The sequence below is a fragment of the Cryptomeria japonica genome, chromosome 8 (genome assembly GCF_030272615.1).
Source record: "Cryptomeria japonica chromosome 8, Sugi_1.0, whole genome shotgun sequence".
Taxonomy (NCBI): Eukaryota; Viridiplantae; Streptophyta; class Pinopsida; order Cupressales; family Cupressaceae; genus Cryptomeria; species Cryptomeria japonica.
The window spans coordinates 304,945,269-304,964,766 of record NC_081412.1 but is presented as its reverse complement, the minus strand read 5'-3'; the positions used below and the strand labels follow the sequence as shown (position 1 = coordinate 304,964,766).

Below are 19,498 nucleotides of genomic sequence, written 5' to 3'. Positions count from 1 at the left end.
AAATGCTGTGAATGTTCCTCCCAGGTCTTACTGAAGACCAAGATGTCATCAAAGAAGATCAAGACAAATCTCCTCAACTGCTCCCTGAATACCTGGTTCATACAACTCTGAAATGTAGCGGGTGCATTGGTTAGTCCAAATGGCATAACCATAAACTCAAAGTGGCCATAGTGACATCGGAAGGCTGTTTTCTCAATGTCCTCTGCTCTCATCCTGATCTGATGGTATCCGGATCGCAAATCAATTTTGGTGAAGAAGCATGCCCCATGCAACTCATCAATCAACTCATCAATCCTAGGAATGGGATACCTGTTTTTAATTGTTTTCTTATTCAGTGCCCTGTAATCGATGCACATGCGCATTGTCCCATCCTTCTTCTTTACCAAAACTACAGCTGAAGCAAAGGGGCTTTTGCTAGGCCTGATGTGCCCCATTTCCAACAACTCCTTAATTGCCTTCTCTATCTCATCTTTATGTTTCTTAGGATGACGATAGGGAGTGATCATCACTGGTTTGGCTCCCTCCTCGAGCTCAATAACATGCTCTGCACCCCTGTCAGGAGGAACCCCGTGAGGAATATCACTGAATACCTTGGCATGCCTGTCAAGAATCTCCTGTATATCTGATGGATGACTCTTCACCCGAGGCTCCGGTGAAGTTGGCATAACTAAGCACTCTGTTGCCCACTCTATGTCATTATGTCAAAAAAGTCTCTCCATTCTCTTCAAAGAGACTACCCTGCAACTCCCATCTGAAAGTCCCCTAAGAACAACAGTCCTACCCTCATGCTGAAACCTCATTTCCAACTTCGCTAGGTTGAAAGTGAACTCAACCAGCGATGCCATCCATGTCATACCAAGGATGACGTCGTAATCTCCCATGTCCACAACGTAGAAATCATCCTCCAACTCATAGCCATCTCCAAATCTAATGTGAAGATTTGAAACCTTCTGAGTACATAATAGCTTTTGGCCATTAGCCACCATGACCCTAAAACCATCATGCTCCTCTGTCTGTAAACCTCTCCTGGCTACCAACTGTGTATCTATAAAGTTATGTGTAGCCCCAGTGTCAATGAGAGATATCACTTTCTGCCCCTGGATAGTACCCCTGACCTTAAATGTGATTGCCTTTTGGGCCCCTGTCAAGCGTGCCAACGATCTATCATCCTTAGGAATGCTGCTCTCCTCTATCATGTTACCCTCATCTGAATCGGAGTGCTGATCCTCCCCCTCTGACTCTGACTCCTCTGCTGAAAAATACTCCATTTGATTTGCCTTAGCCTTGAGAGGGCATTTATGAGATAAGTCCCAAGGCTCTCTACACTGGAAGCACAGTTTCTTCTTTCGAAGTTCATTCAAGGTTTCACTGTCTAGTCCTTTTGATCCTTCTTTGGGTTTGTTATACTCTTTCTGAAATGGTTTTTTGTCTTTGTCCTTGCGGTAGGAAGAATCTGTTGAATGGTATTTTCCTTTGTATACCGAAGGAGCTAAATCTCGTGCCTTTTTAGTTGCTTCTGCTAAGGTGAGTGGATCATGTCCCTTCACCCAACCACGTAATGGATCAGCAAGCCCATCACAAAATAACACCACCAATCTCCTAGGAGAGATATCAGTAACAAGTACAGACAAACGCTGAAACTCGGCGATGTAAGCATCCACTGACCCTGACTGTTTTAACTGTGCTAGCTCCTTGAAATGTAACTCGGGATCCTTAGTGTCAAGTCTCTCAATCAATCTTTCTGTGAATTCCTCATAGGATGTAATCTAATTATGCCCCAGAGTCACCATGCCATGATGCCACCATTCATGCGCAACGCCGTCCAAATGCATAGCCGCATACTTGATAGCCTCATCCTCAGGCATAGGATTTAGCTACAAGTATGTATCTACCTTCTGCACCCAAGCTCGTGCAGTCATCTTCCCTGAAGCATCATAATAAGGCAAGGAAAGTTTTCCAACTTTCTTCCTCAGCTCAAAATTCTGATTCCTCCCTCTTGCTCTAGGCATATGTCTCATCCTCAAGTCCATATAATCTCTAAGGGAAATATCTGCCTGAAACTCGGGTCCACTGGCCTCCCAGTCCCTCCTGAACTGACCCTGTAACTCAGTAATCTGCGGTTCGTTCACTGGTTGAACCGGATCCCTAGGTGGAAAGGTGGGTAGAAGAGGTCTCGAGCTCGCTGTTCGAGCTGGGTGTGCAATGTGTCTAAAGTTATCTGCCTCAATTCCATTGTTGCCATGTCCATTATTACCATTAATGTTATTCTCAGGGCCATTGTTGTTGCCTCGGCCTCCATTATTATCATTGCCCCTATTGTTATGGTTTCCCCCATTGTTATTGTTTCCATTGTTGGCCTCACTTGGATTAATATTAACGCCCATCTGTCTAGCCATAAGCTACAACATCATGTCCATTCGCCTATTCTGCTCCTGCTGCATACGCTGCCCTTGCTCTAACGTACCCAGCAACTGTCTGAACATTACCTCCCCCTGATCTGGAACGATATTCCTCTCATCTCGATCACCCATACTGCTGTCCTGATCGAAGAATATTTCCTCTATGTCTGTATGACTGGATTCTATGTCCACCCGCACGGATGAACTAGACTGCTCACTCTGATTATCCGGATTTCTATTTTGTCTGGCCCTGGTATTGCGAAAATTATAATGCCCCTGTCGCATGCTCAATCATACATTCTGGACTTCTTTTATTTCTGCAATATGTTTTGGTGAAAGTTTCCCACAAGATGGCAGAATCTTCTGCTCTGATACCACTGTAGTGGGCACCCTAGAATGCCCAAAAACTAACCCCACTGCTGATAGGAATTTAGTCAAACAGTTTGCAGCCAACTCCTTATTCCTCCGTTTAATGTTTCAATGTTTTTTTTTGTTTTTAAGTCTTTGCACAGGTATGAAACCACATAACATGACTAAAAAGAATTTACAATAATAGGCAAGCTGGAAATTGAACTACTGCTGTTATAATATTATTTCCAGAATTAACAAAAATCAAATACATAGCAGGTTATTTTCAACTCACTAAATACTCCAGCATTTTGACATAATGTTCCCACCAAAGTTTCTAATTCTGCTGCTACAGTAACATGAATAGTGCTGCATGAATAGTGCCAAGTGAATAGTGCCAAGTGAATAGTGCCAGGTGAATAGTACCCGCGTGAATAGTGCCACGTGAATAGTACCCGCGTGAATAGTGTCGCGTGAATAGTGTCGCGTGAATAGTACCCACGTGAATAGTGTCACGTGAATAGTACCCGCGTGAATAGTGTCGCGGCCTGGAGCTGGAAATGCAACCAAATAATGCTGCTACTTGTAGCTGGAAAAACACCCAATCTGCCTGTAAATGAAGCTGATAGCAAAGGATTCCAAAGGCCAAACCCCAAGGGAATGACGTCTAGAATGTCACAAGAGAGGATAGACGTCCTCTAATGCCAAGAACGGATCTGCAACTCACACACCAAATTCTTCTCATATTCCACATGCCCAATGAAGCCACAAAAGCTCCCTTTTATTCTTTCTCCAAGGGGCGACCCAACTCACTCAAGCAATGTGGGATAAAACATGTTCAATATAAAACATATTAAAATATTCACTTATGTCTCCTTTGGTTGCCCCTTTGATTTACACATATCTCCATAAAATAAATATTAAAGTAACACTTTAATAGTTTACAATTAAATTAAATGTTACTTTAATAAAACTTCAGGCATTAAAATATATTAGCAATTGGACTCCGAATAGCGTGAGTGACAGCTCGTCGGAAAGCTCTCGCCAAGGAGTATCAAATCCAATCACCAAAACTAGCCCCCGTTGTGTCCTGTTGACTTACTAAAAATAGTAAGTATGCCTGAAACTAAGTAAATCAACTTCGTTTTGGCCCAAACTGGAAATGACTAGGCCAAAACACTCCAGGATCCCTTTAAACCCTTCGTTAGCCCTCGGGACCATGTAGAGCTAGGCTAACGCACATATACTTGGTCAATCTGCTAGAGTGGGGACATTACAGAATCCAACCTAGATTTACGAATCCTAGGTCCAATGGTAGCACTCCCACTACAACTACTAGTGCTAGGAGCATGAGAAGTGGCGGTGGCATTGCCACTTATAGAAGCAGAAGCAGAAACTGAAGCACCAGTAGTAGCAAACTGAGTGGGACAATATGGAGGTAAGGAAGAAGGGCCTCCAACACAACCTAACTGTGTCCCTCTTCCTAAAACTATCTCTCTCCCAATGGCCGCTCGATCCTCCTTTTGTTTCTTTTTCCTTTCAATCTCTTCAACCATTACATAACATTCACGTACGGCCTCAGGGACTGCTTTTAGGCATGGTTCGGCATCATGTCCACGCACACCAGCAATATGATATTTCAGCATATATATACCTCCATGGAATATTGTTTTGCAAAACATACATTTTGTTTGCCCCTTTCCTTGCCCTGGAAAATCCTCATGATATTTCCAAGCAGGGTCCTTTCTAAAGGGGGGTCTAGAAGCTGAAGTAGACATTTTAGGATAGTTTTGTGAAACTTGAAGTTGAGGCAAATAATAAAGTGAATTTTACTGCAATAAAACATTACAAATACAAAATAAAATTAATACATATTACATACATTCAAAAAAACTAAAGTAGGGTTTGTCAAACCCTACTTTTAAAAAAAAGAAATTTACAAACCCTACATAGTACAACACTACAACTACATACTACATACAAACATACAAAAGATTTTGAAAGAAAATGTAAAACTTTCAAAAAAAATGAGTAGAAAATGTAATTTTTGCATACAAGAAACAAACTAATCTTCAAAAAAACAATCGTACCTCTTACAACAAGCTTGAAACGAACTGCAAAGTCTTCCTATCCAACTCTTGATGCACCAAATCGAAACACAATGCAGCTCCAATGTGACAAATTGAAGAAAACTTGAGCTTCCTCCTTGCTGATTTTTCTTCTATGCACCCTTGTTTTTCTTCCCAACTCACTTTACTCCTCTCTTTTTTGCAAGTGAATGAAATGAAAGTCACTTTTAGGGATAGAAGATAATTATAAAAAAAAAACGGACTTAAAAAACATTGCAAAATAAATTTTTTGTGTGTTTTTTTGTTTGGCTTGACGCTGGCCGAGTTTGGGGCTCGGAACTCGCCGAGTTTGGCGAGTTTGGGCCAAACTCGCCAACTCGGCGAGTCTGGCGAGTAGACTCGGACGAGTCCGACTCCGAGCCCCTGGGACTCGCCGGGCCTGACTCGTACTCGGACTCGCCGAGTCTGGGCGAGTCTCGTTTCTATGGTTTCAGATATGATAAGCAGCTCAAAGTCTGCAAGACCAAACCTGAAAACTAGACATATAACTCTAAATACAATTAGCAGCTCAAAGTTTGCAAGATTGAATTTAAATCCCTCTTTCACAATAAAACAAAACTCACAATCAACTCCAGAAAATGTTCTCACATAACAACTTGAATTGGCACAAAGTGTCAACACAACTTGCCTCTTTTATTGAAAGCAATCTGATTTACATGTAAGCTCAAAGTCTTAGAGTGCACATACAAACTGGCAGAATTTTGTTGCATTGCCAAAAGATAAAAATTACAATAGACCCCCTCAAGTATTTATAAGAGAGGAGTCATGAGAAAAAGGTGGGAGGATCCCAACTAACTTGAGAAATTCTCTCAACCACCAAGACTTATTCAATAGCTAACTATGACTTATTCCAACTACAGTCCTAATTGAACACAACTTGTAGTTGCTTTACATGTAATTACAAAAGTGCAAGTAATGAGTTAACTTGCAATTACAAAGTTTTTTTTTTACATGTAACTTGTCAAAACAATATTACTAATGCATAACTAAAACTATTCCATGTGTCTAAAGACACAACTCTAACTGCATCATCCTTTGCCTGTGATGATCTTCATGTCGCTTCTGGATGCTAGAACTTGAAGTATTCTGGATTGGTAAAGACATCTTGAACCGGAACGGGAACTTGCATCCTTATCTTCTTGCTCGGGGTAGTACTAGCTTTTCAAGAGGGAAAGGGATGCCTTTCTCTTTTTATGTCATGACCATCTTTGTCTTGAAAGCATTCTATACTCAAAACCATGAATTGTTGTTGTATCTCTTCTTTGTATCATCCTCAAATCTTGAAATTTGCTTGCAAAATAAGGCCCATGCCTTAATCCATTGATTTGGTAGATCGTGTGTGCAAACCGAACTGACATGGGAAGGGATAAACTGATGCAAAAATGGGCTCACAAGTGAATTTCGGGTTTTGGAAGCTGCATTACATGTGTGGGAAAAGCAAGAGCATTAACTTGCAATTGTGGGGAACAAACATGCAACTCCATATGCGTAATGGGTAAACACAAGTTTGCACTTGTAATTGGACCTTTAAAACTCATTTTCAAGTGTTTTTTGGGTGCATTTTGGACCAAATTCGGTTCTGGATGGCTAACTGCAAGTGAAGACTTTAAATGGGAAAAATGAATGAAGGTGTGAAATGGGTGGATGAAATGGTGGGAATAGGGATCTTGATATGAGGGAAATGAAGCTTATGACCAAAAACAACAAGTGCGGATGGTTATGAATGCATTTTTGAAGAACTTTTCCATGTTGACCATATGAAAAATGGGAAGAACTTTTACTTGTAATCAAGTTTTAAAAACCCGATTTTGGAAAGACAAGCTTTTTCCAACTTTGAAACTTGGAATTTCACCAAAAGATGGTTAAGATTTTTCAACCAAAGGGGTAGATCAATTATTTTCATCTTACTTGCAATCGGGTTTTTAAATCCCGAATGCAAGCAAAAAGGGAAAATGGGGAAAAACAATGCAATTTGCAAATTGCTTTGCAAACTTGGAACAAAGGGGAAAAATCTCTCACAAAACCGATTTTAGGAAAGAGAAAAACAAAACTAACAACTATCATGAAGAGAAAGAATCTCTTATATAGACAAAAGAAGAAGATTCAAACCCTAGCCACATTTTTAAGAAAACGCCATATGCAGCAAAAACGGCTATCAAAATGGCATGAGAATTGGTCAAATCTTCATCCAAACCCCACGCCTAGGTATAATAAGAAAAAACGACTAAGAAGGAAGAGGATTCATGGCTCATTTCAAAGGAAAATCGTGGTATTTTCAAACACATTTTTGCTGTTAACACGCCATAAAAGCAGCGATAATGTCTTCCAAATGGCATGGAGGGAGTTTCAAAATGCATGAAAATAGGCATGAAATCAAAACGCCTTCCTCCTCCTTGAATTTCTCCATAAAAATCGTTAGAAATCTTCAACAAAATCCTCCAATATTGCTGGTCGGGTTTTTGGGAAAGAACAACAAGTTTAAAATTGCAAAGAACACATGAAATCGGGTTTCTCAAACACATTTGCAAGTTTAAAAATGTTCACTTTTCATGCATAAAGGCAAAATCGGGTTTGTGAGAGCAAACTACAAGTTTAAAATACTTGTAATAGGGAAATAAAACTCCCATTACAAGTTTTAAACAACTCAACAAAAGACCAATAAAGGAAAAATAATATTCCTTTTACAAGTCACAAAAACAACTTAAAAATAAAACTTGTAATAGGGAAATAAAATCCCTATTACAACTTAAAGTGACTTTATAAAACTTGTAATGGAGGAGAAAAACCCCTACCATAACTTAAAATCACTTAAGTGGAACTTTTTAAAAGAATTACAAGTTTTATTTTAACTTTATAATTTAGAGTTCACTTGTAATATGCCCAAAAAGTTCCTACAATGACTTAAAAGACAAAAAGCAACAAGGGGGAAATAAAAAACAAGTTACAAGTTCTATTTTTCATAAAGTGCACTTGTAATTAACTAAAAATTTCCCTACAACACTAAAACAAAAGGAAATCATAAAACTTGCAACTTAAGGAAAATTTCCCACTTGCAGTTAGGAAAAAAAAACCCGAAATTGAAGGAAAGACATAGCAAACGAACCCAAAATGCGATGAAATTTGAAATGTGGTTTGAGGATGGACTGAGGATTAGTCTAGTATAGGGGTAAGGTGAAATTATGCCTCAGGAAGCGTGCCATAGAGTAAAATTTTCATTTTTTTGACAAAAATTGTATGTAATAGTCCATTTTTCAAAACAAAAATGAGGACAACATATGTCAATATTCTCTATACAAATAATGGCCAAGAATATATGAATCAGAGATTTGAGCAATTTTGTACTTTTGTGGGGACCAATCTTCAACATACAATTGCATATACACCACAACAAAACAATGTTGCAAAACAAAAGAACAAGTCCTTGGAGGAGACAACTAGTTGCATGATTTTCATTCATTCTCTCACTCCTAAGTTGTAGATCTAGGCCATTAATTGTGTTGTTCACGTTAAAACTAGAATTATGATGAGCACACAACTATACTGAGAGGGGGGTGAATTAATATAATACAATTTTTATTTTTTATACTTAACAATCACAATAACATCAATTGCACAATATCAATAACAAGAACACATGATTTTTGTCGAAACTCGTACAAGAGAAAGCCATGACAAAATATTGCTTATATAAAACTCTTTTACAAACTTCGTAGGCACCAACCCATAGGAGACACCAATCCCCTCTTAAATGATCAGTAGGAACCAACCCACTGGAGACACCAATCCCCTCTTAAATGATTTGTAGGCACCAATCCACTGGAGACAACAGTTCATAGGCACCGACCCCCACTAATAAGCACCAACTTAGCAAGAGACACAAATCTCTCCTTTAGGAAGCACAAACTTCCAAAACAAGGTTACACCTTTTGAATGTTGCTTCGTCAATGGACAATGGACATTACGATCTCCTTCATATATTCACTCTACAATTCTCCTCTTCTCATTAACAATAATATAAATATACTTGTATCTTCACACACACTTGCATATTCTTTCCATATATTCTCCTTATCTTTTGATTCTTTTCACATATATATCCATTATAGATCTCTCACATATGTTTTCTAAATCTACTCAAATCTGCCTCATAAGTCTGCTCAATTCTGCCTCATAAAGTCTTCACAAATATGCTCATAGAGTCTTCATAAATCTGCTCAAAAAGTCTTCATAAATCTGCTCACTACTTCGAAAGATATTAGTTATTACATTTAACTCCTACTTTTCACACATCTCACTCATCTCTTTTTATACTACTCCAATATACATTTTCATCAAGAGAGGTGACCCTTCATAAGTCTGCAATATTCTTCATATTTACTTTTGCTCTGCTGTTAAAAATCAGAAAAAAAAATATTTTTTTGCTTACCTTACTTGCCTTCACTCAACTTCAATTATATACCTATCATACCTCTTATAAAGAGAGGTATCTCTTTGAAAAGAGATATCAATTTGAATGAACATGACCTTTCATTATGCTAATCGACGCCTAGACTTATTCTTTTAATCACCATTGCTAAGATATATGAATGACTTCTATGAATTGCTGCTGTCTTTTAATAATTGTATTCACTACCTCTTCTTAACCAAATATAATTGCTGCACCTTTTAACATTATTTACTGCCTTCTCATATACTTTAAATGCTGCTTCTTATTTCTCTAATCACTTATTATTATTTCTCTAATTGCTGCCTTGTAGCTTTAATTGCTGCCTTAAATAATCTATCTTCTTCATGTTAGAAATATATACCTTAATATGGCAGTTAACACATTTATACTTGCCTTAATCATAGGTGCCAATGTTAGGTGATGTCGGCCAAATTTGAGAATATTTAAATCTTCTTTTGTGCACCAATACAATTGTGGCTATCCTTGAATGGGTCAGCCATATAACACTTTAACTTTATTTTGACTTCACCAATAAACAAAGACTTAGATTTCACCGCTCCATATCTTGAAAGACATTGGCGACTTTTCATAGGAGTTATACATGAAGTCAACCAGCTTTATTGTCTTTTTGATGATGCGATTATAGCCTTTGGTCTATAACGATTTCATCTTTCATCAAATCTTTCCTTTGACATCAATGACAGCAATGTGCCATTTCTTCTTGACATCAATGGCAACAATATGACAACAATATGACAACAAATTCCCCCTAAGGCTTTGAAAGGTGTCACTCTTTTTGAAGCTTGATGTGGTAGGAACCAGTTGTGCAGCAGTTTTGAGGTTATGGCTCCCTGCATGGGCACATATTCCATAAAAAAAAATGCAAGATTTTGGAACCTCAAAGTCAGCCTTCTATCTTTGTTGGATACCTTGACGGTGTCAAGGGGTATCAGCTCATGGATCCTGAAACACCTGAACTTTTCATTGATAGGAGTGTTTACTTTAACAAAAGCCCCGATGATGGTGATTTGGACTGTTCTCTTCTAGCACCTCAAACTCACAAGTTTGATCATGAGGCTTCACCTCCATCTTCACAAAGCTCACATTCAAAGGTTGAGGACTCTCCTCCTTCATCCCTATCTTCTTCATTGCCTCATTGGACTCATTCAACACTTTAGTTAGCAGGCACATTTGTTGGATATCCTTTAGATACTTGAAGAATAAGATCACAATATAAGGATCTTCCACATGCTTACATTGCCTCCCCTTCAAATCCACAATCATTTCACGGAACATCAAGTGTTGTCAAGTAGGATTTTGCATTGGAGGAAGAATACAATTCCTTGATGAGGAACAACAATTGGGACCTAATTACTATTCCTAAGTGAAGAAAAATGGTTTGGTGTAAGTCGATTTGTAAAACTAAATATACGACAAATGAAACTATTGATAAGTTCAAAACATAGCTTGTGGCCAAACGTTTCTCATAAGCTCCTAGCATTGATTACACTGTGACCTTTTCCCCCATTGCTAAGATGAACTCCATTCACTTGAATCTTGCTATAGCATATAGCTATTCGTTGGGTTGTACATCAAAGGGATGTGAGGAGTGCATTTCTTAATGAGGATCTTCAAGAGAAGATTCGCATGGAACAAGAAGGAACCATATAGGATTCCTCATTAGTTTATTGATTGAGGACATCTATCTATAGCCTCAAACAAGCCCCTCAATCTTCATAAGCCAAGATGTACTCCTTTCTTCTCTTGGTAGTGTTGATGTGTTTTTCAGGACTACGCCGAACATAGAATAAAGTTTCCAACAGTCACTTCACTCTCTCTTGTTTAAAATCAAACCGTATGCTAAGATAGCAAAGAAAGATCAAACGGCTAATCTCAAGGTTCCTTTTGCGCGTGGACGTGACTTAGTTAGTTGATGGGTTTGCTATTAACCCAAGGGGCCTTACGTATGCTCATTGAAGATCTTAACAAACTTGCGCGTTCAAGGATTTCTACATGAATGATTTACAATGAAGGCTCTTTTTTTTTGGATTTTTTGGGTTTGAAATATGCGGAAATTAAATGAGTGAAGGGTTTAGATAACTAGGCTAAGACTAATCTAATCCTACGAACAAGGAGACGGGATCACTCATGCAAAATCAAACCACGCTTCGCTTTGCCAACAGAGCACAACTACATAAAGGCGATGCAATCTTTAAAGGATGTGTAGAGGTTTTTCAAATCACCAATGGAGACCATCAAATCAAACAATCTTCACTGATAATCGAAATTAAGCATACACATATAACGGAGGCTCAGGCTAACTTTGCACAGTATGCAACAATCAGCTGCACACCAAAAGCATGAGCACGGACTTTGCAGCAAGTAATCATATCAAATCCAGTTCATCTAACAACACGGAAGCAAATCTAATCTATACGAAGAGAGTGAGACCATGCGAGCTTCAAAACAACACAAGAACACACCAACAATTGAACAATGTATTAAGTGTTTGCTTCAAAAACTCTTAGCAACAATCTCTGACAACAATCTCTCCTCTCTTTACAAATGAGGGGGTCACCCCTTTATATAGGTCTTGGGCCATGAAAACATGCAAACCCTAATTAGGGTTTCTCCCTAAAAGATTCTCCACTCAAGATGCAACAAGGTGGGAATCCATAATTAATGCCCACTAAGCCCACATACAATAAATTCAAATAAACCCAAAAATGGCATCCATTTGTGCATTAAATGCACCCCATTACATCCAATTTGCCCAAAATACTATGGATAGTCCTCATGCAACCATAAATGCCTATCATTCTTCATGCGACGGCTGCATGCAAAAAGAATCTATCATAAAACCATTAATATGGCGACTGCATGCAAAGAAGATTCTTCATGCATTCAACATGCATTGACCGAGTCGCCACTAAGTCAAAATACCCCAGCTGTAAATGTGTCGCCACTACTAAGTCAAAAGAATCTCGTCCAAGAATGGATGACCATTATCTCATTCATTAATTGCATACGCAATGAATTTACCGTTGACGGCTTCCAGCTCTCCTATGGAGACACTTGGCATGCTTTCAATGTCAAACTCCATCAAGGTGATTTCTTCCTCGCTCTTGGAAAAGTTCTCCCATTCCACAATCATTTCCTGTGCCTTCTTCATTGTGTTGGAAAATGAGGAAACATTCTGAAAATGTTCCTTAGAAAAGGAACCTACGAAGAAGAACTCATGTAACTGGGATTTCAAGGAATTCACCGTTACTACATCCTCATTCAGCCTCTTTGCGAACAGTGCTTCCATCACATTGATCACTTCCTCTTGAACCCTTCTAATTGAGTCTTTCAAAGCTAAAGACTCCATGCTAAACTTTTCAAAGGTATTCTTTCCTGAGCAAACGATGCAAAACCATCGGGAAAAGTCATAAATTTCATTCTCTTGGATTACTTTTCCATCAATCAGTGTTTTCTTCAGAATCTTCATTAGAGCCCTGAGTCGCGGAATAGTTAAGTCTTGATAAATGTGAACATCTTCCCACAAACCTTCTGCTATCTCCAATCTATTCAGAAGGGCCACAAGTCTGGTATGAAGCTGAGCCAAATCTTCAATGAACTTTCCAGCCACAATAAATACATCTTCCACCCATTCCCTAGAACACTGGGCCATCGCCCTGATTACTTCTATGTCATCAACGACTTCCTTAGGGAGAGAGGAAGGAGGAATGAATGAGGGATTTTCTTCTCTGAGCGGTCGCTTGAGACTTCTGACATATTCACACAAGGCCCTATTTTCCTCCTTCAGCCTTTTACATTTGGCCTTTGTTTTCTACATCTTTTCTGTCATGGCCAAGGAAGATCCTTTGAAGTCTTCAATTACCTGTCCAGTGGAAGCGCATCCTAAATCAACTTGTCTAATAACATAATCCTCCGGCATAATCTTGTTCCTATCGTTATCTACTGCAGGATCAACTATATGCAAGGTTCGGGATCCAGATTCATCCCTCACGACCTTGGAAAATTTCTGGGGAGCCTTCCTCTCTGTTGGCTGATCCATTTTTTTTAACTCTTCTAACACCTATGGGGGATCAATCTCCTTTTCGGGCTCCCTCAACCTATCCATCAGCCAATCAGGAGCGGGAATGGAGTGACTATGGATTTCCACCTGCTCTTGCTCCTGTGATACTTCCTCCATCTCACCAAAGATGGCTTCTACGAAACTATCCTGGCGAGTTTCTTCCTGACGAGGAGGAATTTCCTGCCTTTGACTTCTCGGCTGATTTGGTCTATGCGAAGCACTAACACTGAGAATATTTTGTGCTAGAGCACTGTCAAGGTGGATTTACAAGATTTTCCTACGAAAACATTTCTAGCTCCTGCACACTGGAAGAACTAGCCGGTGACTGCATCCTCGCTCTCTTTTGCGGTGGTTCTTCCTACTATACCCCTTGCTGAACTTCCTGATGAATTTCTTGGTGAACTTCCTGTTGGGTTTCCTGCTGAATATCCTTCTTCCTTTCTGTCCTTGGCCTCTTTGGAGCACTCTTCCCTTTATCAAGCCAAACTTCTCCTTCTTCACCTTGGGCCTGTGCGGGAATCAAGATTTCCCATCAATTGGAAAGTCAAGCAGACATTTCCCTCTTTCAACCTTCTTATATGTCAATCAACCTAGTGTTTAGTAAATTTTAGAACCGGTCTAGCCAAAACATAAAAGGTCATGAATTCCCGGCTCTGACCAATCTAGAAGTTGTATAGGTTGATCTTTCACTTTTTCGAATTCTAGTTGCACCAAGTCCGAATCTTCCTTCACCTGATCCGGCACCTGCATCACTTCACCTATTTAGATTGTTTGCAAGGGCAGCCTGGAAAACATCTTCCTTCTGACATCAAATTTGTCCCTTGCATCTTCCCACTAGTCTTGTAGGTGAAACTTGTGTAAGAATTTTACTCCAGCAACCCTCCTGATCTTGCGATATGGATCATAGTGAGACCTGGTGGTGTAATATGCCATGCAATAAAATGCCAATTCTTCAGCCACCTTCTCAGCTGCTGCCAAGTTCAGGCATACCTCCACATAGTCTCCAAGGACAATTGGGAATTCAAGAGACAGCTTCTTTTTCTTCTTCTGAATTTGATCATAAGTTGTCAACTGCCTCATAAGTTCTAACATTATAAGCTTATCAGATGGATACCGTGGCAGTTTGTATGGCTGGAAGGCGAAGCCTTGTGTCCTGATATATGTGAATTTTGGAAATTGCAGGAACGTGGCTCCAAATTGCTAAGCCAATGCCCTAGCCTATAGTGACACTCCTGTGTGATGGAAATATTGTCATTGATGTCAAAGATGCAAGAAGACTATCATCAATGTCAAAGGTCATGGTTAAGGAATTGGATATTTGTGATTTATATGAAGAAGACATCTCCATAATCAGATTAGTGATCAGTATAGAAGATGAACTCCATATACAAGATGTGGGTATACAGTGATCAATGCAGCGATCTGTTTACAAAGACAATGAACCACTACACAACAAACTGATATATATATTGTCTCAGTAAATGGCTACAAGCACGGTGACTGAGAATATATACTGTATATTCTGATATATAATACTGTACATACACAGCAAGACATAACTACAGGCAAAGGAACTGACATAACGTGAAAGAAGACGAGATCTTCAGAGATATGTTTGTCAAGGCAAACGATCCGTTTGAAAGGGGAAGTTATGTAGACAACTAAACGATCATTGTGACGACATGAATTCATTCACACAAAGTATGTAGTGTCGATACAAAACTTCTGATGCTCTAATCATATTCTCCAGTAATGATATGACTGACAGAACAAATAACGGCACTATGTGTAGCAATCATACAGGCAGCAAAAAAATAAGAATAAGAATTATAATGTTAAATCTGCAGAAATTCATTTATGTGGCTGACTTAGTAAAATGGTTAAAGACACGTTAACATGTGTCACATAAGTTCTATGTGATCGATATCTTCAGTAGTGGTATACAAACAAATGTAATACCAACATCATGAACAGCATGCAAACATTACTTGGCAAAGGCAAACTGCTATACTTGATACCACGTATGCACAGCAGTTTGGAAAGGTTAACAAATCTGTAAAGATATTACAAATAGTGACAAAAACCATTGAACGAGTAAGGTTTCCATGGATAAGTTGTTCTCTGTGGCTTCCAATACTTGCCTGAACCACAACAACCTTGTATAATGAAGGAATCAATGATATTTGCAACGATTATGATCAGAACAACGTGGTCAAGAAAGAGAACAGAAAGCAAGACCCGATTAGCTGTTTTAATGACCAACGTAACCAATATATGTTTCCAGATAACTCACGATTTTTAAAGTGCAGTAAAAGAACAATATGCGATTCACATATACAAGTCAGCGATAAAATACAGATATAATACACAGCGATAAAAATTTGTTTGATTAAAAGATAAAGAAATGGTAGCCGATTCCATGTGATGGTCGACTGTGTAGCAGAGGTGGTCGATATAAACATTAAGGTGGCAGTTCATTCAAGGCAGCGGTCAACTATATTAAACACTTGTTTAAGGCATAACTTTATGAAAGACAAGATGTCTCATTTAAGAGACACGTATGAACAGATGTAAAGGCACATATGATACAGGTGTTAAGAAAGTTAGCTAAGAGAGTTATCGACTTACAAAGGAAATGTTTGAACAGTGATTTGTGACTTGGAGGAATAGATTAATAAGGAAGAATCATAAGAATACCATAGACATGAAAAACTTATTGGCATGGACAAGGATGCAAACAGTATTTGGTTGGTTGCTAAGTTAACAAAGACATTCATTAATCAAAATAGCGATTACATTTAAAATATATACAGCGACTATTCAGATTATGATAATATTGGAGAATCAGCTCGATACATTGGGAAGTTGATAATACAAAAGCAGTACAGCGATAACAATCATGGACAGCAACTTCATCATTTAGTGCAATTTGATTAAAAAATACAACAACAGATTTAGTAAGAGAAATGAAGCGATTCGACAAAAGAAAATTACGAAGTCAGTTTTACAAACACGACAGTATGGAACCTATGCATTCAATCATTAATGAAGACATCATAAAAAGACATGATTTGTTAATACGATGGACAAATTACAAGGTCGACTTTGTATAGAGCAGTGATTCGTTAGCGATTGCAATAATACATTATACAGCGACTTTATAAAGGATTGGGTTGTTTGAATAAAGACAGCGAATGTTTTGGAGTATGAACAAATCATTGTATACAGCGATTGCAACAATTATAATTAAAGTAATATCAAGAAATATAATCATGACCTCATATGATATAATAAGCAGCGAATTTGGTTGATAAGGAAGACTACGTTGATAATAAAGGGGATAACGATTAGTCAGCAATAATAAAAGTAAATATATGAATGTTTGTTAAGAGGCGAACAATGGTCAAAGGCTCAAGATTAATATCATGAATTAGTTAAGGAAAAGTCAGCAAACCATTCATCAAAGACAAGAATCGATTCACTTAAAAATTATTATTAACAAATGGTGGTGACTATTCATGAAATAAGATCGCAACTCTTGTGAAAGGGCATTTGAAAGATATAATACCATAAAGAGAAGAACTGATCTAGTGAGTGAGAGAATAATTCTGAGATTATAGATTTCTATTGAGCAGACTTGCAGAGGAGTTAAGGTTCAGTTTTTGAAGACAGAGAGTGTGATCTCTTTGTAATAAAACTGTGATCAGCATTATAAAAGATACTGTTACAGATTTCTGAGCAATAATATATGTATGTGCAGATTTGAAAAAGTATGCGCAGATTTAATGAAGAAAGAGGAGAAAAAAGAAAGAGATTATAGTGTCCATCATCAGTTGGTACAGCAACATTGTAAAGGTGGAAAATCAGATTTATGTGAAGTAGGTTGGTGCTCACGAATTCTGAAGTGGGAGTTGGTGCTTCCAGTGGGTTGGTGCTCACAATTTCAGAAGTGGGAGTTGGTGCTTCTAGTGGGTTGGTGCTCACAAAAACAGATTTGGGAGTTGGTGCTTCCAGTGGGTTGGTGCTCACAAACAGAGTTAGGGGTTGGTGCCTCTAGTAGGTTGGTGCCTACGAAATATTGTAGAAGAAGAAATATATAAAAGCATTGATTTACCATGGTTTTCTCCTGTAAGGGTTTCCACGTATATATCTTGTGTTCTATTTTGTTCATAATAGTTATATTACATGTGAATGTTGATCAGCAATGAATATGTTTAGAAGATAAGTTATATACATGTAATTGAAGTTGAAAAAGTTTAAGTTGGTGAAATTTGTTGTTATACTGATTCACCCCCCCCCCCCCGCCTCTCAGTATAACCGTGTGCTCTTCAGTGTGGAGCTCATTCTGCATGAGTTTGGTCAGGTACATGGTGAAAGTGTCATTCGCCAACTTGAAAGAATCAGTATTGTGGAGGTGCAGCTGAGGATAATTCTCATGAACTTTCAGTTGTGCTGGTCCGCAGCCCATAACTCCCTTTCCAGGAAGACCATCAAAGCCTCCCATCCTTGCAAGCATGAAAATTACGTAGGAGCTCATGCAGAAAGACTGGGACTTCTTTTCTTTCAAATCTTTTAGCTGCTCATGAACATAGTGGCTGATTAGTCTAGCCCAATCCACCAACCCATTGGAATTCATAACCTCATCGATGTAGAAGAACATCCATGGCTCAAAGTTGATGGTATGTGAACACCCCATTATTCTACTCAGCATCATTATCAGGTCCACATATTCCTGCTTGAATTTGAAGATAGTGAGCGTCTTCAGCATTTTGGAGATGTGTTGTCTAGGCTTCAGCAACCAATGTTTGTTGATGGTTTCCGCACATCTATCAGGACCTGCATCATATATCGGCTTTGTGCCATTCATGCTTCGATAAGTCATCGAATGATGTGAAGGAATTCCAAAGGCTTCACCAATTGTTTCTGGAGTCAAGGTGGCTAACAGCTTGCCACCTAATGTTGAAATTGTCCTCCGCTCTGGATTGTGTCTTTTGCACATTCAAGAATCAAGTCTGGGCACTGGATAGCAGGAGGAAAACCAGCTACTGCAACAATTCCACTTCTGACTATCTTGGCAGCTATGGAAGATGGACTGTGTCCTATTGTTCCGAACATTCTAATCCTGAAAGCCGCCAAGTTGAAGGTTCCCAAATTTGTATCGCTGATCTCCTTCCACCTGGACACCATCTTGGATTCCGGAAGGAATCCCTTCAGCTTTGCCTTTATCTGTGCCTACTTGGTGACGATAGTCGCCTTGCTTAAGTCTACCATTCTGGAAAAGCTTCCTGAAAATGATGAAAATTTCTCTAAGTATGACTCTCCTTCTCTCCAACTCTTCTTTCTTAAATCCTGCACGTGAGAAATGAAGTGCATCCTCACGCTTATATAGAATTTCCCTTATGTGCTGCTAAGTTGGGAGGCATCTAATTTGGCAATTGCATTCATTATGCATCATACTTTCCCATTCACCACGCCATGCAAATGGAATTTCCCTTGTAATTGAGTTCAAATTTGGAAACTTCTCTTAATGCATTAAATCATGCATCATACTTAGAATATTCCTTGCCAACTCATTACTTTCCATTTTTCAAATTTCAGAGAGAAATTGGAAGATTCTTTCAAGATTCTCCTTATTTATCCACTTGTCTTGACTTTTCCTGTCTTGGAGGGAATTTTCCACACTTTTCAACCATTCCCTATTTTTTAGGAATTTTCCTGAAATTTAGGACTCGGGTCCAAGAGAGAGAGGAATCTCTCATGAGTCCAAATCTGCAAAAAATTTCAAATTCTGACGAAGGTTGGTATCTAAAAATGGAAAATTTAAATTTTTTCTCGAGGGGATTTCTGCTTTTCTACTCCATTCTTAACCTTCAAATTCCCTTTCACCTTGGGAAATTCTTCTTCATTCCTGACTTGGGTGAGGAATTCATTTCTAATGGAGGAATTTCAAATTTCAATTTGATCAATTTCGAATTTTCCATGCACTCACCATTTTAGGGCCCCTCTAAGCCTTTGGGCGCTACTTTGACTTAGGGAGGAATTTTGAATTTGCTATGTTTTCCATGTCTTATTGGTTTTGGTGCCCCTCCTTGTG

The 19,498-nt window shown here is 38.7% G+C and overlaps 1 protein-coding gene across 3 annotated transcripts in view; it reads right to left on the bottom strand.

Moving 5' to 3' along the window:
• LOC131060564 (uncharacterized) overlaps positions 1 to 19,498 on the bottom strand; it is a 64,317-nt gene that overhangs the window by 5,998 nt on the left and 38,821 nt on the right. The gene's annotated exons all lie outside the window — the stretch shown is intronic.